Below are 24,635 nucleotides of genomic sequence, written 5' to 3'. Positions count from 1 at the left end.
CCATCTTGGATTTCGGATCGACCCGTAAAATAACAACACTTTGTCGGGACCATGGCAGGATCATTTCATGCAAGTTTCAGCCAAATCGCACTGGTAGATCTTGAGAAGAAGTTCAAAATGTGTTTTAAAGATGGCGGCTGTGGCGGCCATTTTGGATTTCGGATCGACCCGAAAAATAACAACACTTTGTCGGGACCATGTCAGGATCATTTCATGCAAGTTTCAGCCCAATTGCACAGGTAGAACTTGAGAAGAAGTTCAAAATGTATTTTCAAGATGGCGGCTTTGGCGGCCATCTTGGATTTCGGATTGACCCGAAAAATAACAACACTTTGTCGGGACCATGTCAGGGATCATTTCATGCAAGTTTCAGCCAAAGCGCACAGGTAGAACTTGAGAAGAAGTTCAAAATGTGTTTTCAAGATGGGGGGCTGTGGCGGCCATCTTGGATTTCGGATCGACCCGAAAAATAACAACACTTTGTCGGGACCATGTCAGGATCATTTCATGCAAGTTTCAGCCTAATCGCACCAGTAGATCTTGAGGAGAAGTTCAAATGTGTTTTCAAGATGGCGGCTTTGGCGGCCATCTTGGATTTCGGATCGACCCGTAAAAATAACAACACTTTGTCGGGACCATGTCAGGATCATTTCATGCAAGTTTCAGCCCAATTGCTTAGGTAGAACTTGAGAAGAAGTTCAAAATGTATTTTCAAGATGGCGGCTGTGGCGGCCATCTTGGATTTCGGATCGACCCGAAAAATAACAACACTTTGTCGGGACCATGTCAGGATCATTTCATGCAAGTTTCAGCCTAATCGCACCGGTAGAACTTGAGAAGAAGTTCAAAATGTGTTTTCAAGATGGCGGCTGTGGCGGCCATCTTGGATTTCGGATCGACCCGAAAAATAACAACACTTTGTCGGGACCATGTCAGGATCATTTCATGCAAGTTTCAGCCTAATTGCACCGGTAGAACTTGAGAAGAAGTTCAAAATGTATTTTCAAGATGGCGGCTGTGGCGGCCATCTTGGATTTCGGATCGACCTGAAAAATAACAACACTTTGTCAGGACCATGTCAGGATCATTTCATGCAAGTTTCAGCCAAAGCGCACAGGTAGAACTTGAGAAGAAGTTGAAAATGTATTTTCAAGATGGCGGCTGTGGCGGCCATCTTGGATTTCGGATCGACCCGAAAAATAACAACACTTTGTCGGGACCATGTCAGGATCATTTCATGCAAGTTTCAGCCAAATCGCACCGGTAGAACTTGAGAAGAAGTTCAAAATGTGTTTTCAAGATGGCGGCTTTGGCGGCCATCTTGGATTTCGGATCGACCCGAAAAATAACAACACTTTGTCGGGACCATGGCAGGATCATTTCATGCAAGTTTCAGCCAAATCGCACTGGTAGATCTTGAGAAGAAGTTCAAAATGTGTTTTCAAGATGGCGGCTGTGGCGGCCATTTTGGATTTCGGATCGACCCGAAAAATAACAACACTTTGTCGGGACCATGTCAGGATCATTTCATGCAAGTTTCAGCCCAATTGCACAGGTAGAACTTGAGAAGAAGTTCAAAATGTATTTTCAAGATGGCGGCTTTGGCGGCCATCTTGGATTTCGGATTGACCCGAAAAATAACAACACTTTGTCGGGACCATGTCAGGATCATTTCATGCAAGTTTCAGCCAAATCGCACCGGTAGAACTTGAGAAGAAGTTCAAAATGTGTTTTCAAGATGGCGGCTGAATGGCGCGGAATTCCCGACGTTATCATGACGTCACAATAGAAACATTGACGTTGCGTATTGATTTGGAAAAAATAATCCCTTGGAAAAAATCAATGGAATCGTACGTGTAAATGTATTTCATTTTATAAAGTAGCCTGGGAAATTAATTATAAGTATTGAAGTCACTATTTTTTAATTTCATCGGGGTATGAAATAAATTGTGTTTGCAAACTTTTGTGAGAATCCGCGGATTCACACAATTTGCAAACAAAATTTATCATGTTCAAACAATTACGTTTTTGGATTGTAAAATATCAGATAATCCTGGGTTTTTCCTCGTATATATTTTTTTCAATCATATGTAATATTTACCTTTACAAAATACAGATATGAAATCACATAATGGAAGGAATTGTTAAAATTATGTATTATGGAAAGCTCATTGAAATTTTGGGGGATGTAATATTTAGAGACGATATAGTGCAACTACTAACTATGAATATACCTTAAGGAATTGAGAACGCGACTTCTTTAATTACAAACATGTATGAAAAGCTACAAAACGATGTATGTCTGTTAACATTAGGAAAAACGATAAATGCAAGCGAGCGAATTAAAAGGACGCTTTGGACTGATAAGGATTTGTTCAGCCTTCGAAAAACCGTAAATAGTCTTTGGTAGTAAACTTAAAAAGTCAAGATATGACTCGCACTTAGTTTAAATTCCTCTAATATACAAAACAACTTAAAAGGATGAAAAAACTAAAAAGAGAGCTTTCAAACAAACATTACTGAACAAAATCAATAGAATATGCCCCTCCCCCCCGCCCCCCGCCCCACCCCCCCCCCCCCCCCCCCACCTCTCCCCGCCCCGCCCCCCCCCCCTCCCCCCCCGCCCCTCCCTGCCCCGCCCCACCCCAACAGAACTTTAGAAGAAGTTCAAAGTTTGCTTATAAGATGGTGGTCATCTTAAATATATTCGATTTTGCCCCTCCAGCCCCCCGCCCCCCCCCCCCCCCCCCCACCTCTCCCCGCCCCGCCCCTCCCCTCCCCCCCCCCCCGCCCCACCCCAACAGAACTTTAGAAGAAGTTCAAAGTTTGCTTATATAAGATGGTGGTCATCTTAAATATGTTCGATTTGCCCCTCCAGCCCCCCGCCCCGCCCCTCCCCCCCCCCCACCACCTCTCCCTGCCCCCCCGCCCCACCCCAACAGAACTTTAGAAGAAGTTCAAAGTTTGCTTATAAGATGGTGGTCATCTTAAATATGTTCGATTTGCCCCTCCAGCCCCCCGCCCCGCCCCTCCCCCCCCCACCCCCACCTCTCCCCCCCTCCCCCCCCCCACCCCACCTCTCCCCGCCCCGCCCCTCCCCGCCCCCGCCCCGCCCCACCCCAACAGAACTTTAGAAGAAGTTCAAAGTTTGCTTATAAGATGGTGGTCATCTTAAAATATGTTCGATTTGCCCCTCCAGCCCCCCGCCCCACCCCTCCCCCCCCACCCCACTTCTCCCTGCCCCGCCCCACCCCAACAGAACTTTAGAAGAAGTTCAAAGTTTGCTTGTAAGATGGTGGTCATCTTAAATATGTTCCATTGGCCCTTCCAACCCCCTCGCCCCACCCAGGCCCGCCCCGCCCCTCCCTGCCCTGCCCCACCACAACAGAACTTTAGAAGAAGTTCAAAGTTTGCTTATAAGATGGTGGTCATCTTAAGTATGTTTGATTTGCCCTTCCAACCCCCCCCCCCCCCCCCCCCAGCCCCACCCCCATTCTCAATTCCTCCACGTGCCACCTCAATTCCGGACAACAGGAAGAGATGGAAGTTGTAGAATTAAGAAAGAAAGAAAGGCAGAGTGAAACAGAGAGAGAAATAAGAAGAATGAAAGAAAGAAGATAAAAAGTGAGAAAGAAAGAAGGGAGGAAGAAAGAAAGTAAGAAGGAAGGAAGGAAGAAAGAAAGAAGATAGAAAGTGTGAAAGAAAGAAGGGAGGAAGAAAGAAAGAAGGAAGGAAGAAAGAAAGAAGATAGAAAGTGTAAGAAAGAAGGAAGGGAGAAAGAAAGAAAGTAAGAAAGAAGGAAGGAAGGAAGAAAGAAAGAAGATAGAAAGTGTGAAAGAAAGAAGGGAGGAAGAAAGAAAGTAAGAAGGAAGGAAGGAAGAAAGAAGATAGAAAGTGTAAGAAAGAAGGAAGGGAGAAAGAAAGAAAGTAAGAAAGAAGGAAGGAAGGAAGAAAGAAAGAAGATAGAAAGTGAGAAAGAAAGAAGAAAGAGAGAAAGAAAGAAAGAGAGATAGAAAGTCTCTAGTAACAACGTTTGTTGAATGAAAGCCCCCCTGCGAGGGGACATCTGTTTATATTGAAAAGGCTGACCCCAAGGCCCCAACCTTGGCAGCTTTCAAATGTTCTGGGGTATTAAAAAAATTTTATGGAAAAAAAAAAAAACAAAAACAAAAAAAAAACAAAAAAAAAAAAACAAAAAAAAAAACCAAAAAAAAAAAAAAAAAAAAAAAAAAAAAAAAAAACAAAAAAAAAAAAAAAAAAAAAAAAAATTGTATAAAAAAAAAAAAATTGTAAATAAAAAATCAGGAAGTCATACGATAATTTTTTCATATATTTTCATATTTCCAGGATACCATGGAGATAGTGACACCCGATAGCAGATAATCCTTGATAAACAACCATTAGTAATTACATTGTAGCAGAGCTTCATTAAGGTATATTCACTATAAAACTACCATGAAACGTTTTAATTATAAAATTGTAAAATTAAACTACAGTTCTATTGCAAATGTGCAGGTTTTATAAACAATTATCAGATGATTGCTGTTCAATTCCCTTTTCATTTGTGGTCCAGCAATCTTCCAATCTTTTGTCCATTAACAGTTATTGTTAACATTATTTCTCATAACAGAAGAAAAGAATTTTAATAGTAACTGTGAATTTGGAAACTTAAAAATAAACGATGTATTGACAAGTTTAAATAAGCATATCATATGTTTTCCATACTGATTGATTTCACTCTCTCCCCAATGGCAGCTCCAGCATATGTACATGTACCTCTTTTGGTGACCTGTGAGGATCCTGACTACCTAGGTTTTAGTTTGGTGACTCTTGCTGGCATATGGTAAATATCTCTGAAGAATGTCTCTATTAGATTAGTGATAACTTCTAAGAATAGTGACACCATCAGACTAGTGACAACTGATGGCAGGCATTCCTTGATAGGGACCATTTGTGATAAGCAAACCTCATTCACTTAAGACTCATGAAAAGTTGTATTTGAATCATAAAGTTCTTTCAGAAAAACACGATCAATATAGGTTATCCTGACCTAATAAAGTATCATGTTAAATTATTTCAAATATTTTCCATTTGCCCTTCCAACACCGCCACTCCCACCCAGTGCCATCTAAATCCAGGACAACAGGAAGAGATGTTGTAGAATAGGAAAATTTAATGTCTTTTATAGGAAAAATATCCATTAGACTAGAAACAAAAATGTGTCTGTTAAGGGTTACCTGACCGAGATCCAAATTTTTTACCCTTGACCCTAATTTTTTCCGCTTTCCTACGAACAAAAAATAAAAGTTGAGATTTCGATCTCAGACTTCCGTTCCGGTGTCATGTGGGATTTGTATCCCCATAGGATATGTACTCGGATACAAATCCTATGCATAGGATAAGTATCTAGGTACATATCCTATGGGGGATACTTCATCTTATATGACACCAGCCATTACTTTACAGAGAAAGACACTAAAAAAAATAATAAATCCGACCTACCCACCCTATTTTTTTGCCCTTAAAACCCTAAACAGACTGTCTTTTTTTGCCTTATCAAAATATATAGAATATTCGGTTTGCAATAAGGTCTTGAAAACTGGAAAAAGGAAGGTACCAGATACATTTTCAGTAAGAGAGTTAAATACAAAAGGATGATGCTGATGTTGCTATGTAAATTCATCATTGAGTTACAGCTGTTGCTGCTGCTGCTTGAATTTGTCTTATACCATCTGCTTCAAAATATGTGTATTTGTCACCATTTTAATGTTTGTGTCTTAAGATGTCAAGGAATAATTGTCACTTTAAATCATAAGGCCACATATATTCTTTCAAGCAAAGATGACATTGCCTCTTCTTCTGTTAGACAGGGGACCCCTCCTACCTATTGATGCCTCTTCTTGTGACGTAGGAAATTATCTAAGCGAATATTTGTTGTGTTGCCATTTTTGCCTCCTTATTTTCTGCTTAGATTGGCCATTAGGTTTGACTTGTGATTAAAGCTTTGGTCACAGGTGCCACAATGATAATCTAGGCAGGCTCTGTGATGGCAGTTCAATTTTTTGAAGAACAGAAGTTCTATGACAATCTCATAGTCAATTTCATTGTTTTTGTCATCAACAGCGGCGCACCACTCCAAAAGCGTCTACATTAACTAGGATGTACCGATTAGGGCGGGATTACTGTTCTAGACGGAAAGAAAGATAATGAGTAATCCGTCCCCGTAATTATCGGCAACCTTTCCGACTTATAGTTCATGTGGACACTTTAAGGGTAGTGCTGCGCTGTAGGTGACAACTGCATTGAATTGACAGTGCAATTGCTGGTGAACTTTGGTCCTTCAATAAAAAATTGAACTGCTATCACAGAAAGCCCACCTTGATCATCATTGTCACAGCGATAATCCAGGCAGGCTTGTTGATGGTTATTTCATTTGATTGAAGAATGGTTCTATTACAATCCCAGTCGATTTCACCGCTTTGTCACTAACCGCTGTGCACAACTCCAAAAGGGATCAACAAAGACTAGAGTGTACTGGTATAGGGCGGGATTACTTTTCTAGACGGAAAGACAGAAAATAAGTAATTCGTCCCCGTAATTATCGGCAACCTTTCCGACTTATAGTTAACGTAGACACTTAAAAGGGTACTGCTGTGCTGTTGGGGTCAACTGCATTGATTTGACTGTGCGATTACTGTAGAACCTTTGTCCTTCAATCAGAAAATGAAAGTACCATCACAAAAAGCCTGCCTGGATTACCATTGGGGCACCTGTGACCAAAGTCCACAAGCCAAGGCTGGAAAGTGGGCATAAGTTGGCTTCCAGTGCTAAATGAAGTGGAAAACACAGATGCAAAAATTGCAACACAGCATTTATTCGATAAGATAAGTATCTACTGAACAAGAAGATGGTTATCAGATGGCGAAGAAGACAAGCCTGTGGCCTGTAACAATGGAGAACACATGAAGACTCAAGGGAAGAAAAAATAATGAACAAGAATCCTTTGATACCAAAATGAGGTAGGTCAGATCTTGCTAATGAGGAGGAATGAGTTAGGAAATGTGAAAATTACATTAATGAAGGATTGTCAATGAACAAAGCACAAGTGAAAATGGAGGGAAAATTAAAGGAAATAAGCATGTTTGACACAAAGTTTGGGTCCAGTTATCAAATACTAACGCATGTTATTCAGTATGTCTGCTATCCTGGGTGAATTATAGGACCATATATCCCCCAAGAAGGCAATTTAATGCTTAAATAGTGTACTTTACTTCTGACTGGTAAAAACTAAATTATCGTTTTCTGCTATTTACAGTAAGATTTGGTGAACATAATATTTCTGGTTAAAATTCGTTATTTTCTTCAGTCTCTGTTTTGTTTCTTGGAATCACTTGCAATGTGGTTATCTAAGATATGAATCTATGTCTCATTACATATATAGAATATTTGTTTCTGACATGGGGAGGTAATCAAGGTTGGAATTTTATGAAAATTTTGGTCAATTTTTGGTGGGGAATTTTACACAAGATGGCATCTCCTGCCAAAAAGTTTAGCAAGATGATATATCTTTAAAAAAATTTATTCACTGGTGTGTGTGATGACCTTCTTAAAAATTAGTGATAAACCTGGACAGTGGCAAACGTTAACATTATCATCTATGAGAAATAATTTGGTTCTGTAGTCTCTTTGCGATGACAACCAGATACGATGTTTTCATCATTGGATTAGTGTGAATCTTAACTACAAGACAGATTTTCAAGGAGAGATTTTGGCAGAATTTAAATCATATCATGCGTCCGTCAACATTTTTTACTTACATGTGTTAAGTTGAAGAAGTGATATTGCAATTTATAGCTCACCTGGGTGAGCTTATGTAATGGCGCGGCGTCCGTCATCCGTCCGTCCGTCAACATTTCCTTTAAATCGCTACTAGTCATAGAGTTCTGCATGGATTGTAACCAAATTTGGCCACAAACATTCTTTGGGAAAGGGGAACAGAACTTGTATAAATTTTGGCTCTGACCCCCTGTGGGCAGGAGGGGCGGGGCCCAACAGGGGAATTTGAGGTAACCCTATAAATTGCTACTTGTCCTAGATTTCTGCATGGGTTGTTACCAAATTTGGCCACAAACATCCATTTGGAGAAGGGGAACAGAACTTGTGTACATTTTTAGGTAAATATTCAAATTCCTTCAGAAAAGAAACAATGAACCTGTATTCAGAATATTACTTGGCTTTACAAACCAGGTGATCGATACAGGCCCTCTGGGCCTCTTGTTTGTAAACAAAAGGGCTGTGGAGGTTTCCTCCATGCAACACTAATGTTTCTTCAAGGTGATTCTGTTTCTGTCTGGGATTGGCTCCCCTTGATAATATCAATACTCCCTGTTTCTGATCAGAGAGATTATCAAATATATACTCAATATAAAACAAAAAGTTATCAATACTACATTTGTATTTCAGTAATTCATATATGATAATTGCAATAAACTGATTTCATTGTCAATTCACTATTTTTATGTCTTTTTCTTTTTTTTTCAGTTTGTTCGCGGCTTGATGTTTGAGGCTGATATTTGAGTCTAGAAGAATTTGGTAAACAGATAAATTCTAAAACTACAGGTAGGATGTACTTTACTTCTGATGTAAAAACTGAATTATCATTTTCAATTAATTACAGTAAGATTTGATGAACTCCATATTGGTATATTCTGTTATTTTATTCAGTCTTTGCTTTGTTTCTAATCATCACTTGTAATGTGGTCATTTAAAACATGATTCTATTTCTTATTATGGAGAATGTTGCTATGATTACAAGATTTATACTTTTCATCTGTGGTCCAGCGTTCGTTCGTCCTTTTGTCAATTAAAAATAATTATAACTATTGTTAATGTTATTTCTCAAAAAGAATTAAGACACAGATTCTAATAGTAACTGAGAATTTTGATAGAAACTATAACAATAAACAATATATTGGCTGGTTTAAATCAGTATACCATATGTTTTCCACCATACAGATTGATTTCACTCTCTCCCCAATGGCAGCTCCAGCTTATGGACCTCTTTTGGTGAATTACCCTGGGGAGGGGGTCAAGTTTACTATAGTTTATATAGGGAAAATGCATTTATGATCAGTTTTTGCTCAATTTTCATAGGAAATTAGTAAAAATTGCTTAGAATTATAAGTCTGATTGAGATAGCATTTTAACATCATATCCATATTGGTCCCGGCCGACCCCCTGGTGGCAGAGGGGCGGGGCCCAAAGGAGTCTAATAGGCTAAAACTTAAAAAAATCTTCTAAAATTCTGGAAATAGTAGAATCAAATACTCTTTATGGATGGAAAGGTCTTAAGGGGTTTTATGAAAATTGGGAACAATATGACCCTGGAGTCTCACGCTTTCCCCTGGGGAGTTTACTTTATTTTATATAGAAAAAACACATTTATGAACATTATTTGCTCAATTTTCAAAATAAGTCAAACTTGATTAGAATTTTTAGTCTCAGATATAGCATTTTCACATCCATATCGGTCCTCGCTGATCCCCTGGGGGACCAGAGGGGTTGGGCCAAACAGGGTCAAAATGACTAAATTTAAAAAAATCTTTATCTGAGTTCACAGGTTTGATGGAAGCAAATACTCTTCATTGAATTAAAAAGTCAAATCTATAAAATCACTGATCTACTTCAAGGGCCTAGTCTTTGTTTCATTCTATATCTGAACTCAAGTGACCATAAAGGCCCATGGGCCTCTTGTTTCTGTTACCATGGAAACTTGGTCAAAAATACCAAATTACTCTCTCCTTTGTTTTCAGACTATAACTCCAAAATCGTTCAACGCAGCTCCATTAAACTTTCTGAATATTTCAAACAAATACCCTTTTTGAAACTGGAAACTTAGTCAAAATACATGTACCAAATTACTGTTTTTGTTTGCTGGCTATAACTGAAAACTTCCTGTATATATATATCAGACAAGTGGCCTAGGTTGCGCGTTTTTCTATTGCGGACCTTCCATTTTTTGATTATTTTTGTTTCCATGGAAACCCAGTTAAAGATACCAAATTATTGTTTCTTTTTATTACCTGCTGTTATTATTTCAGTTTTACAATACTCACATACATTTTATACTTTTTATACTTGAATATTTCAATTTTCACTGAAGTTGGACTCGATGAAACTACTTAAAAAATCCGCTTTCATTTACTCATGAACTTGAGTATGAATTTGGTATCTTTACATCGGTTTTCGCGCAAGAAAATATTTTATCTAGACCTACTTTTGCCTAAGAAGCTTCCTACTAGGCCTAGGCATAGATCTAAACAGTGATGGCTTAAAAAATGCAAATATTACGGACAGATTTCTACAATTTTAAAAGCATTTTTATGAACTCTTGTTTTACTGACTCCGTTACTCTTGTGTATTGTGCCAATAAAATTGTCCCTGTGTGACGCATGTCAAAACTGAGTTAGAACGTCTCGGTTACAAACAAATCATGAAGCCTAAACGGCGATAAGAAATTCTATATAAAAGTCAATGAGTGTTGATTTACCTTTAATCAGTTGTTTAACTTGTATCAAGGCTAAAGGCTACATAAACCACTAGAACCGTTCCCATCACGTTGCGTACGGTGACTCTCCATTTTGAATCGAAGTGGGAGACAACCGTATCACACAGTCTAGACATTATCCTTCCTCGTCTTTGGCGGACGATTTTTGCAATCACTTCTAAATCTATTGTAAATGTTTTTATGTTTCATCTGGATTATATTGATAATAAAGCTGCTCTAAATAAATATATGACAAATTGTAATATTTGCGCTATTTATTTTTAATTAGTTGTATTCTAATGACGCACTATTTTCTTACGTCTCTTGTTGTAGACTTGCACAAGCCCAGAAATTCGCAATTTTTTAAACAAAAATCAACAAAAATCTAATACGATTGAATTGAAAAATAAGTATCGAATCTTGCTTTGGTCGATGTCATGGGGTGATGAATTGAGTTGCTCTTGAAACAAATTCAACATGAACCGCTTCACAGTTCATTCAATTTGTTTCAAGAGCAACTCAATTCATTACCCAATGAAATCGACCAAAGCAAGATTCAATCCTTAAATAATTGTTACTTTGACCTTGATGTATTTGATTTTGTATACCAAGTCGGGGGGGTGGGGGTATATATATGTCATGCTTTGCAGCTCCTTGTTTATATTATGACAATGATTTCCAAATTATTAATTTTGTTATTTATATGTTTTATTTGTCATATCATATGTTTTTCACCATAATAAACAGGATAGTGACAACCAACAGGAAAGAGACAACCACCAGGATAGTGACACCCAGTGGCAGGCGGTCCTTGGTAGTGACCATTAGTGATGAACAGAGCTCCATTCAGGTAATAATGATAATCTTTCTTTCCTCTAAACTAAAGATTACAACATCACATTATAATGATGTTTATATAAAATTATGAGAAAAATGTTTTGCAAAACAATTTGTTTATTAAACATGCAACTGTAAGTACATCTGTTTTATGTTACATTCAGGCATGACAAATGAATATTCATGTACTTGGTGAATAAATAACTTCGTTAATGATATACATTCACAATTTAATAGATCAGTTATTGAAGACAGAAAACATGTTGTAAATATTTATAACACAGACAATTCTAAAATTTTCTAAATCTTTCTTCTGTAATCATTTACTATAAAACTCCCATGAAGATTATATTTGAATTTTAAAATTAAACTGCAGTTTTTATATAGGGATCTGAGGTCTCAATGCACATTATCAATTTTCTTTTCTTCAAGAGAGAATACTATTTTCATAGATTTATGTGAAAATAAAGAGACTTAAGTTGGAATTAAGATTAAGATGGAATTTCCCAGTATTTAAAAACAAAACAAAAAAAACAACTTATATTTATATTTTTGTAACATATTGTCAAGTTAGGAACAAGAGATCCAGAATGGTCCAGAGGATCTGTATCGCTGCATTTCAAAAATTTTAGTTGTTTGGTTGTCTGATTAGATCTATGTCCTATGCCAGAATCATCTGAGAGCAGTCTATCATGTAAACAATGTGATGCATGTGTGAACAGCGCATGTATTTTGGGAGGCTGCAGTATGTTAAATGTTGTGCCGTTTAGTAATTGTGGAACTTTTTATAGTGCTATCTCACTGGAGCATGTCATTAAAGATACCGAACAGGCATACTCAGCCTTTTACATTATACTGACAACGGCAAACCAGTCCTCCCACTCTCTTTACAACTCTACAGACTATGGTGTCTTGGCTAGGGATCAAAAGTTGACTATTATCAAGGAAGACCTGAAAGAAGCATTGTAGCACATTTATTCTTTAAAAGAAGAAAACCTACTTTTTCATTAAAACAGAAACCTCCATAATTTTCAAATCGGGTTTAGTTTTATAATAAATCATATTTATATTGCAGAAGATAAAATTCCAAATTCTTTTCTCTGCTATTGGTTTTAAATTATGTAGTAGTTTTTTTCCAAATAATTCAGAATTTTAGATTATAATAATAACGACACGTTTGTTAATGTTATGTTTTAGTCTATGAGAGCCAGTAGGATCATTATTGCTCTTGCATTAACCAGTATATTTTTCAAAATAATGCTTCTCATAACCTATCTTATGCAAAGTTTAAAGATAACCAGTGTAGTAAACAAACTATCTGGTATCATGCCCTGTTTTTTGAGTAACTTGTTTTCTAGATTTTTTTTTATAGTATTCCATTAAAGAATATAGAAAAGTACAGTTCTTTAATCCTTATACTCACTTTGCAAGACATTGACAAAAAACCTCCCAACTGACAGGACACAAACGACTAGACAGGACTGACTTGGGAGGCGCGTACGAACTGACCCTATCATTAAAACTACTAATTCACATTCTCACTTCAAAGGACTTCTTTCCTATATTCTTTAGTAATAATATTACCATAAATTTCAAAATTGTATATATTATTATTTAATGATTAATTTTAGATTTTAATGAAATAAAGTAAGTTAATTGAAAAAGAATAATTAATAGATTGAAAATATTTTATTGGAAATAAGTGCTAATTTTAAATTTTATTCTTCTATAAATACTGGTTTGAGCTTAATTATGACCACTATCTTGTAGACCAAATTGTAGATTTGTTTTTATGCTAAAATAATTTTTTCCAAGAAAATCATGGTAATACAATAGTCATTGAATTATCAACATGATAGGAATTTTGATAAAAGACCAAGATGTAGCAAGAATTATTATATTATGTCATTGATAACAATTTTTAATTAAGAAGTTATCTTCCTTCTATATATCACCTAGATGTCAATATTTTCAATCCTAAATTTATAACAGCATTTAATCAATATATGGTGAACAAAAAAATCGCAAAATTAGATTATGGAGGTTATAACTGTTATTTTGAAATAAGTACATTTAATTTATGAATAATTTCAAAAGATGACCCTGTTCAGCATAATTACATGCATGTCATTTGAGCGCTTGTAGAGCTTGCATTGAGGCATCTGTCAATAATCAAGCATCTACACAAAACAAAGTTGTCTCCCTTATCATGACCCTGCCATCTTAAGGAATCAAAACTTTATTTGTTTTCAATTTTCTTTAGAGCGAGACAGTATTATGGTAGTTTAATGTAGATGGGCAATGAGTGAGAATTTTGAGGCTGGTTCCGTACAATACTAGAACAGTATCTGAAATAGGAATTTCACTCACAGTGGTACATATTCTCTGGGCCTCTTGTTATTTAAACTATTTTGTACAATTGATACTGTCTCCACAATATTATACAAATTCTAAATGTTCTAAATTGGAAAATATTTTGTCAAAGTACTGTCCCACAGTCCACAAAGCTTATTATTTTGTTTCAAAACTATTTGGTTTTCATTTTTACATTTTAATGAAGTTAAAAATAATTTTGATTTTCAGAAGGAATAGCTGAATTTTTTTTTTTTTTTTTAAATTGTATTGGTTTTAAAAAATCAAGCCCACTGACACTCGATTTTCATGATTGTTTTAGAAACAGCGACTTGTTTTCTTTTAAACTGCAATTTTTTTCTGTGAAGCGCTGAATCTGAAAATTCATCTTCAAAATTTAGCAGGTAGGGGCAATATACAAGTTCAATTTCTTTTTCTGTATTCGGATTGTTTAAGTTCTAAAAAATTAAACGTGCTAAATCTTCCCTAATAATATTTCAGTATAGAATGAACTTTTAATGCCACCACCACAGTTCCCATCAAATAAGTATCCGATACATACAATGTTGTAATTGCTCAAAATCAAACACACTATCATATTCTTTTTATTCCATTTTCAACTTTGATATGAACTCCTATTTCCAGAAATCTATTTTAGAAAAAAAGTTAAGTCATTGGAAAAAAATGGCTTTTCAACAGAACAACTTTACTTAAAAGCTTTTAAATATTTCAATAATTATCAGATCATGGTAAGATTAGAATGACAGTTGTCTGACGTCTGTGAAAAAATGGGATTCCGACACATGGCAAATTTCTGGATTTTTTTAAATTCCAGATGTATGATGTAATATCAAGTTCTATTATAAAGTCATTGTAATTCAAAATATAACGAAATGAAATTTATTGAGTCGGGTAGATGTATGCGGTAGGCACATGCAGTAAGTGTGCATTTGTAGGGTTCAAATCGAGGAGATTGCTATCAACCTATATATGGACATGCTTTTTTTTTCAGAATGTTTGTTTTATAGGAAGTTGCAAGTGTTCGAGTTTAATTTCAAACACTTTTATTGACAAGTATCAAAGTGATTAGACAGCAGGTGTTGTCTGTATAAGTCTTCTCCCTTATCAGTTTTAGTTACTTTTATAGATAATTTGTGCAGGAACTAATGATGTTTTCTCTGTTGTAGAATTTGGAATGATTTCTGTGTACATATAAATTGCAATGTTCTAGACTTGGTGTAGGATTCTAGAGGACCAGCATACATTGGACCTTAAACTTTACGGAGATGTCCCATTTGGAGGTGGAGGTTACAGTGTTTATACAGTGTCTACAGATGTTTCTTAGATGTCCACTGGATGTTTCCTTGTTTTAAGACTGTTTAATAAAGACTATCCTATTCGGTAATGTTAAATAAAGACTATATCCTATTCGGTATTGTTTAATAAAGACTATCTTATTCAGTCATGTTTGATAAAAACTAAATCTTATTCGGTTATGTTTAATAAAGACTAAATCTTATTCAGTCATGTTTGATAAAGACTAAATCTTATTCGGTTATGTTTAATAAAGACTATCTTATTCGGTCATGTTTAATAAAGACTATCTTATTCGGTCATGTTAAATAAAGACTAAATCCTATTCGGTCATGTTTAATAAAGACTATCTTATTCGGTCATGTTAAATAAAGACTAAATCTTATTCAGTCATGTTAAATAAAGACTAAATCGTATCCGGTCATGTTAAATAAAGACTATCTCATTCGGTCATGTTTAATAAAGACTAAATCTTATTCAGTCATGTTTAATAAAGACTAAATCTTATTCAGACTATATCTTATTCGGTCATGTTAAATAAAGATAAAATCTTATTCAGTCATGTTTAATAAAGACTAAATCTTATTCGGACTATATCTTATTCGGTCTATATCTTATTCGGTCATGTTTAATAAAGACTAAATCTTATTTGGTCATGTTTAATAAAGACTAAATCTTATTCGGTCATGTTAAATAAAGACCATCTTATTCGGTCATGTTTAATAAAGACTAAATCTTATTTGGTCATGTTTAATAAAGACTAAATCTTATTCGGTCATGTTAAATAAAGACCATCTTATGCGGTCATGTTTAATAAAGACTAAATCTTATTCAGTCATGTTAAATAAAGACCATCTTATTCAGTCATATTTCATAAAGACTAAATCTTATTCGGTCATGTTTAATAAAGACTAAATCTTATTTGGTCATGTTTAATAAAGACTAAATCTTATTCGGTCATGTTAAATAAAGACCATCTTATGCGGTCATGTTTAATAAAGACTAAATCTTATGCGGTCATGTTTAATAAAGACTAAATCTTATTCGGTCATGTTAAATAAAGACTATCCTATTCGGTCATGTTAAATAAAGACTTTCTTATTCAGTCATGTTAAACAAAGACTACCCGGTATATCCTATTCGGTCATGTTAAATAAAGACTAACCGGTATATCCTATTCGGTCATGTTAAATAAAGACTACCCGGTATATCCTATTCGGTCATGTTAAATAAAGACTACCCGGTATATCCTATTCGGTCATGTTAAATAAAGACTACCCGGTATATCCTATTCGGTCATGTTAAATAAAGACTACCCGGTATATCCTATTCGGTCATGTTAAATAAAGACTACCCGGTATATCCTATTCGGTCATGTTAAATAAAGACTACCTGGTATATCCTATTCGGTCATGTTAAATAAAGACTACCCGGTATATCCTATTCGGTCATGTTAAATAAATACTATCATATTCGGTCATGTTTAATAAAGCCTTTCTAATTCGGTCATGTTTAATAACGACTATCTTATTCGGTCATATATTTGTTTTTGCAGCCTTCTAAAATCCAGCATTTGAAATCTTAAGCATTGAGTGCTGGTGCACCTCCTGCTAACCTGCACTGCAGGATTTTTCAGGTTGGGTGGCTCGCTTGGTTTCACAAAAGCCCTTAGGACTCAGATATGTACATTTTACACATCTAATAAATATCCAGCAGCTTAATACAGCATTCAAAAGAATGTCAGTCTTGTGTTTTTATTTCAGGTAAAATATTTAGAAATGAAATAATTGATTTTTCGGATAAGGTATATGAAGCAGTATATACATATCTTGTCTACACTGTCGGAGTAACTTCTTTGGCCAAAATGAATTTGGATCTTATAATTACTGCCAGTAAAGGCATTTATTTATAAGCATCCGGTATAATCTTGATCCTTTTAACGAATGCCGTGTGTAATCCATGTTAACAGTTCATCTCCCTGTTTTACCGTCTGGTGCAGTGAGAGTAAACTAAAGCGTTAATTAGGATGACGATGGGAAACATAAAGACGACCCGCATTACGAAAATCATCATTTATTTTAACTTTGAGACAAAATTTGTCAATTTTAAAGTGAATAGTCTCGCCAAGGAAAACTAAAGTCTGTATAATACATGTAGTGTTAATATATCCAGTATAATTTCTTATGAAATAGAATTTCCTGTCAAAATTGATCTGCACACGAAGAAATTCATTTATATTATAGGAATCCTAAAACGTCCATGTTGACATTTCCAGGTAGCCTCGCTTTCAAAGAGTTAGCCGAATTAATTTTTATAACTGCGCTTAATTTACACTGGGCTTTTCCATAAATTCAATGGTCAACACAGAACAACATAAGCAGAACTTGACTGTTGTTTTTATATACAAGGACTTTTGGAACGCCAATGAATGCATTTAGACTGGTTTTCTTTGTCTGGCTATTCACTTTAAAAGTGGAGCTCTTTCAAATTTTGCAGTGATAAAGGTCTAGGTATTTTTCCTTTATGTGCAATTTTTTTTTCCGGGTTTTTGCCTGAATGATAATTTCTAACAGTAATCTGGGTATGTGTCAGGGGACCCCTTGTATACACGTTTTGAACGTATTTGTGATTTTTTTTGATTTTTTTTAAAAAGGTAGTGGGCCTTTAATGTCAGAAAAATGTAGTCATTAACAGAAATAGTTTTTTTCCATAATATTCTTTTTATTCAGGTTTTTCATCATTGCAATTTACAAATTATCATAACTATCTACAAGAAATTCACTACATACTGTAACCCATCTGATTCACACAATAGGTATTACAATAACAAGTAGGACCATATTCCCATTTGTACAAACTCATGCATGCGTCACCATTTATTTATACCAGATTTATCATGCATGCGTCACCATTTATTTATACCAGATTTATATACACACAAATTCTATAAGTTATACAATTGACGCAGTGACTGCAAAACAGTAGTGTTATTCCATAAGGAGTAGAAAGTATAGAAAAAGAGCACACACCCATATTCCAAGTACTCATACATCTACTTTCATATACCTACAAGATGCTTTGGTATATAAATTGTATTCATGTAAATCTATAAAAATAGGACCAAGAAAAATGCCATAGTGAGAATGTTCAGTAAATTGCAAATGTTGTTTAAAATTATTTTTGCTAATGAAAAAGGATTCATTCTTTATATTATATTCATTTTTAATATATTTGCTAATTAGTTTGACTACAAACTGATTTTCAATCAAAACATTTCAAATTTTTGACAGGATAAATGTTAAAGGTTTTGGGGTTGCTTCACATATTTGACATGCTAATGATATTTGTCAACACTTAACTATCTTTAAAAAAATGGCCAAAGATATTATCTTTAAGAAGATATTTAAAAAAAGAAATCAGGGATAGTAGCTTTTCAAATGCTAAACTGTAACCAATGAGATTTACCTGTAGGCGATGATAAGTAAAATTTGATGATAAGTACCCTAATAAAACAACAATTAGTGATCGAATTATGTAATCTAATCAAATAGATATACACTAAAATTAGTGCATTTTCAGGCGCGGATCTACGGGGGATTGACCCAGCGTACCCCCCCCCCCCCTTGAAATAGGAGGGGGGGGGGGGGGGGGGGGGGGGGGGGGGGCAGAAAAGAGAAAAAGACGGGAGGACGGGAAAGCGAAAAAAGAAGGAATTAGATAAAGAGTGAGAATTAGACAGAAAGCTTCATTTTATACCTTTAATGGAATAATTATTTTCATTTTTTTTTCTATTAAGGTTTTATCCCCATCGTTTACTTAAATTTTAAAAATACCTGTAAACTCCCATCTTCATTAGGTCACCTGAGACGAAGTGACCTATTGTAATCACCTTTTGTCCGTCTTCGTCCGTCGTGTGTTTGTAAACAATTTACATTTTCGACTTCTTCTCCAAAACCACAGAAGCAATTTCAATGAAAATTTCTAAGGTATAAGGCCAATCAAAATAGTGAATTTTATTAACCCCCACCCCCAAGGGGCTCTGGAAGGGGCCAAAAAGGGGGTAAAATTGACTAAAATTTCAAAAACCTTCTCTACTCACAAATGTGGTAGAATCAAATATTCTTTCTAGTCATAGATAGAAAACGCCCTCTACAAAAATTGTGAATATAATGGCCCTGGGGTCTCGGGGTTTTCTCCTGGGGAAGGTTTTAAGTTTATTATAGTTTATATAGGGAAAACACATTTTTGAGTATTATTTGGTCATTTGTAATAGGAAATTAGTCAAATGTTGTCAGAATTATCCCTATGAGATGGCCATTGAATCATGAAATTAAATTTTCCATGACTGACCCCCAGGGGCCTTAGGGGTGGGGCCAAAAGGGGTCAAATAGGCTAAAACTTCAAAAATCTTCTTGTGAAATTGTGGAACTGTTAGAATCAAATATTCTTCATAGATGGAAAGGTCCTTCACAAGATTGTTAATTATATGACCCCTGGGGTCTCAAGTTTCCCCCCGGGGAGGGGGTCAAGTTTACTATAGTTTATATAGGGAAAACATTTGTGAGCATTTTTTGCTCAAATTCCATATGAAATGAGTTAAACTTGATTAGCATTATTAGCCTGAGATATAGCATTTTAACATCATATCTATATTGGTCCTGGCCAACACCATAGGGACAGGGTAGCGGGGTCAAATAGGCTAAAACTTCAAAAACCTTCTAAAGGTCTGGAAATGGTAGAATCAAATTCTCTATTTAAATGGAAAAGTCTTTAGTGTTTTTAAATTTGTGAATTCTGTGACCCTGGGGTCTCGGGTTTTCCCCCTGGAAGAGGTGTCAAGTTTACTATAGGTTATATATGAAAAAACACATTTATGAACATTATTTGCTCAATTTTCATTTATGAGTCAAACTTGAATAGAATTATGAACCTGAGATATAGCATTTTAGCATCCATATCGGTCGAGCTGACCCCCTGGGTCGACCTTATTAGATTTTCAAAAGATGGTTTCAAGGTAATAAAATACATGATGTTTGGGGGTGTTTTTTAGAAGTCTTTGAGAGCTTATAGTGGTCTGGATGCATCCAATGGCCAATTCCCTTCCCTTTTTGTTTTTTATTAGCTCACCTGGTCCGAAGGACCGAGGTGAGCTTATGGGATACCGCAGCGTCCGGCGTCCGGCGTCCGTGGACTTCTTCTCCATAACCGCTAGTCGGATTTCAACAAAATTTTGACTGGTAGCATCCTGTTGGGCTACTAACTGAAAATTGTACAAATGATGGGGCTGATCCCCCGGGGGCCTGAGGGGCGGGGCCAAAAGGGGTCAATTTGGCTATTTCCATATAAACGACTTCTTCTCTGAAATCAAGCATGGGATAGCACCCATAATGCAATGGTAGCATCCTTATAGGGTGGGGATTCAAAATTGTACAAATGATGGGGCTGACCCCCGGGGGCCTTAGGGGCGGGGTCAAATGGGGTCAATTTGGCTATTTCCATAAAACGACTTCTTCTCTGAAACTAAGCAAGAGATAGCACTCATAATGCAATGGTAGTATCGTTATAGGGTGGGGATTCAAAATTGTACAAATGATGGGGCTGACCCCCAGGGGGCCTGAGGGGCGGGGCCAAAAGGGGTCAATTTGGCTATTTCCATATAAACGACTTCTTCTCTGAAATCAAGCATGGGATAGCACCCATAATGCAATGGTAGCATCCTTATAGGGTGGGGATTCAAAATTGTACAAATGATGGGGCTGACCCCCCGGGGGCCTGAGGGGCGGGGTCAAAAGGGGTCAATTTGGCTATTTCCATATAAACGACTTCTCTGAAACCAAGTATGGGATAGCACCCATAATGCAATGGTAGCATCCTTATAGGGTGGGGATTCAAAATTGTACAAATGATGGGCCTGACCTCCCGGGGGCCTGAGGGGCGGGGTCAAAAGGGGCCAATTTGGCTATTTCCATAAAAAACGACTTCTTCTCTGAAACTAAGCATGGTATAGCACCCATAATGCAATGGTAGCATCGTTATAGGGTGGGGATTCAAAATTGTGCAAATGATAGGGCTGACCCCCCCGGGGGCTTGAGGGGCGGGGTCAAAAGGGGTCAATTTGGCTTTTTCCATACAAATGACTTCTTCTCTGCAACTAAGCGTGGTATAGCACCCATAATGCAATCGCTGTATCGCTGTATCGCTGTGGTCGGATCGCTGTAAGCTAGTTCTAGCTTGTGAAGATCCATCGTGGTCATTTAATTACTGGTTACAGTTTCAACTGTCACTTCACTTCCGGTTGCGCATAGCATTAAAAACTGTACAGCCTATTTACACAAGTACTGGTAGCATTTATATATTTTGACTTGCATGGTTCCATGCCAAACGTAATTTAATTGTCATTCTCCTCAATCTTAAGAACATATTCACATATGACATAATGTCACTTAACACATTAAAAGGGGAGGCAGTAATCCCCAGTTTATTCGTGCTGAATTAATTGTTGCAGAGCTGTGGCGGGACAAATTACCCCAGACAGCAGATACAACCAGTTCGTCATATTCAGCGTGGTGTCACGTATGGTGGTATAAGTTGGTCTGGTAGTATTTTGAGTTTCAGTAAAGGTAGCATCCTTATAGGGTGGGGATTCCAAATTGTGCAAATGATGGGGCTGACCCCCGGGGGCCTGAGGGGCAGGGTCAAAAGGGGCCAATTTGGTTATTTCCATATAAACGACTTCTTCTCTGAAACTAAGCATGGTATAGCACCCATAATACAATGGTAGCATCCTTATAGTGTGGGGATTCAAAATTGTGCAAATGATAGGGCTGACCCCCCGGGGGCCTGAGGGGCGGGGTCAAAAGGGGTCAATTTGGCTATTTCCATATAAACGACTTCTTCTCAGAAACTAAGCATGAGATAGCACTCATAATGCAATTGTAGCATCCTTATAGTGTGGGGATTCCAAATTGTGCAAATGATAGGGCTGACCCCCGGGGGCCTGAGGGGCGGGGTCAAAAGTGGTCAATTTCCATATAAATGACTGCAACTTAACATGGGATTACGCTCATAATGCAATGGTTACATCCGTATAGGGTTTGGATTCAAAATTTTGCAAATGATGGGGCTGACCCTCCGGGGGCCTGAAGGGTGGGGTCAAAAGGGGTTAATTTAGCTATTTCCATATAAACGACTTCTTCTCTGCAACTAATAATGGAAGAGCACTTATAATGCAATGGTAGCATCCGGGGCCTTAGACGGCAATAGATGCGAGGTCAAAAAGGTCAATTAGGCTACTACTTTTATATAAATTACTTTGTCTCTGAACCTATGTATTGGATAGCATATTTGTATGGTATCAATAGCATCATTGTATGGTTGTGATTCAAAATTAAACTTTGGGAGTCAATTTTGCTTATTTTTCCAATTGTCAGAGACTCAGAGTCTTGTGATAATTACTAACAAAAAACCAGGTGAGCGATACAGGCCCTCTTGGCCTCTTGTTTTGACAAAACATACCTTAACGATAATGTTATATGATATTACAAACAATGTTTAAAAGTAATGTACATGACAAAAGGCTCATGATTGTTTTCTGATTTTTGGAAAGTGTTCCTATTTGAAAACAGATGATAGTAATGATTCCTGGCAGCGTCTGGCCATAGACAGACCACTAGCCTTCTTTTTGTCTATTACACGAATTATGAAGATTGCGTAAGCAAGGGAAAATAAATTATCTAATCTGACATAATGCATAAAAGTAAAATCTTGTATCTTTAAAAAAGTTCATATACATTTTATTGGTCCTATGAAATCCTAAAATGGGCGGCCCCCAGACCCCCAACCTTTTCTTTGCTTTGTGCCTCTATAATATTAAAATTTTAGGCATTGAAATCCTGTAAATTGAATTCAAAATATGACATTAGACGTCAAGATTTCAAGATTGTATTTATTCACTCAGACACACAATATAGTGTGTAACAGGTCATACAATTTTAAACAGAATTAATGCATGACAGGGAAAATGTAACATCATATGCAAAGAAAATATGGAAAAATACATTTAAACATTTCATAATTGTAGTTATAAATATAATAAACTTATCTACTACATAATCACAATGCTGGGTGATAAAAGTCTGTTATAATAACTTGACTATTTTTTGGATGAATAAACTGACATTTATATATAGGTTTTTTTTTTTTATAAAATATTGAGAACATTCCGTTCATTTTGTAGTAATTGGGATTTCTATGGTAGTAATTTGGGATATTTTACTACGCAACTGGGCTACATTATATGGTTGTTACACACAAATAAAAAATGGAACTCGTCTCCAGTACCAGCGCTACAAAGTGGACATACATGTACTCTATCTTGACGTTGTATCCCAGTCCATCTTCCAGTTTCAACCGGAAGTTTTATATTAGATGTTCTAAATTTGCATATTGTTTTCCTGTCTTTTACATTTAGTCGCACCAGATAATCTTCGAGCCAAAATGGTATTTAAATATAGAGTATGTCTGTCCTCTTGGCGCGTTTTCTAATTGGTTAAACCTAATCCCTATTGAGATTCCTCCTCTAGACTCTTTTATATTCGGACGTTTGATACAAGTCTAGAGGAGGAATCTCAATAGGGATTAGGTTAAACCATGTTTGTATAAATTGGTCGTGCAATTTTTGAGTAATAGTTGAATGTAAATATTTAATATTAGGTAAACAGTTTCTCTGATGTATCCAAACAAAACTTAATCCAACACTGTCTAAAATATTTTTAACATATTTCATCCATATAAAATCAATCTGACCAGTTACATGGAGAGTATACATCAATTTGTACATAAACTAGACAGTTTGCTTTCATTGGATAGAAGAGTATACCAAAATTTTATCATTCTTAGTTTAATATTAACAGTAATAGGATACCTGCCGGTTTCTTCGTAAATCATGAAATTAGATGTATTTTTTGGTAGACCAAGAATTCTTTTACAGAATTGCAGATGTATTTTTTCCAACATACTTGTATTTTCGTACACCCATAGTTCACATGAATATAATAATATTGAGGTTACTAATGAATCGAATAACTTAAGTTGTATATCAACAGGTAAATTAATATTTCTTATCTTACGGTAAAGAGCAAAAAGTGCTTTATTGGCTTGAATATATGAATACACAATTGTTTTTGGCAGCTGTAAAGCTTCCAACATAGTTAAATAGTACACCTAAGGATGAGAAAGTATCTTGAATATCTGAAGTTGCTTATTGAACACAAAAAATCGGTTTCTTCCTGTCGGTTTTCGTTTTGCAAAAATTACGACTTTCATTTTCTTTGTGTTAACCTCAAGTTTCAATTTTTGACAATATTCTTCCAACATATTTAACATATGTTGTAAACCAGTAGCTGTTTCCGACATTAGAACAGTGTCGTAAGCGTATAGAATAATAAACAGTTTAACATACATATCAATATTGTCGCAACACAGTTCATAAATGTTAGACAAACCATCAACGGTTTTTTTAATAAAAAAAGTTTCTAAGTCGTTCAAATACAGGGCAAACAAAAACGGAGAGCAATTTTCCCCTTGT

General features: G+C 36.0%; 1 long non-coding RNA gene across 3 annotated transcripts; it reads left to right on the top strand.

The window, feature by feature from the left end:
- Positions 1 to 3,225: 3,225 nt before the first annotated feature.
- Positions 3,226 to 16,781, top strand: LOC138332968 (uncharacterized). 3 transcript variants are annotated; one of them, XR_011209912.1, is made up of 7 exons: positions 3,226 to 4,433; positions 4,756 to 4,843; positions 5,867 to 7,019; positions 8,542 to 8,619; positions 11,294 to 11,396; positions 14,967 to 15,136; positions 16,605 to 16,781. It is a non-coding gene; the product is annotated as an uncharacterized lncRNA (long non-coding RNA). The 3 variants fall into 3 exon arrangements; XR_011209910.1 differs by having other exon boundaries at positions 14,967 to 16,781; XR_011209911.1 differs by having other exon boundaries at positions 14,923 to 16,781.
- Positions 16,782 to 24,635: the final 7,854 nt, after the last annotated feature.

Source organism: Argopecten irradians, chromosome 10, assembly GCF_041381155.1.
Source record: "Argopecten irradians isolate NY chromosome 10, Ai_NY, whole genome shotgun sequence".
NCBI lineage: Eukaryota > Metazoa > Mollusca > Bivalvia > Pectinida > Pectinidae > Argopecten > Argopecten irradians.
The sequence above is the reverse complement of the archived record's forward strand: the minus strand, read 5'-3'. Positions and strand labels throughout refer to the sequence as shown.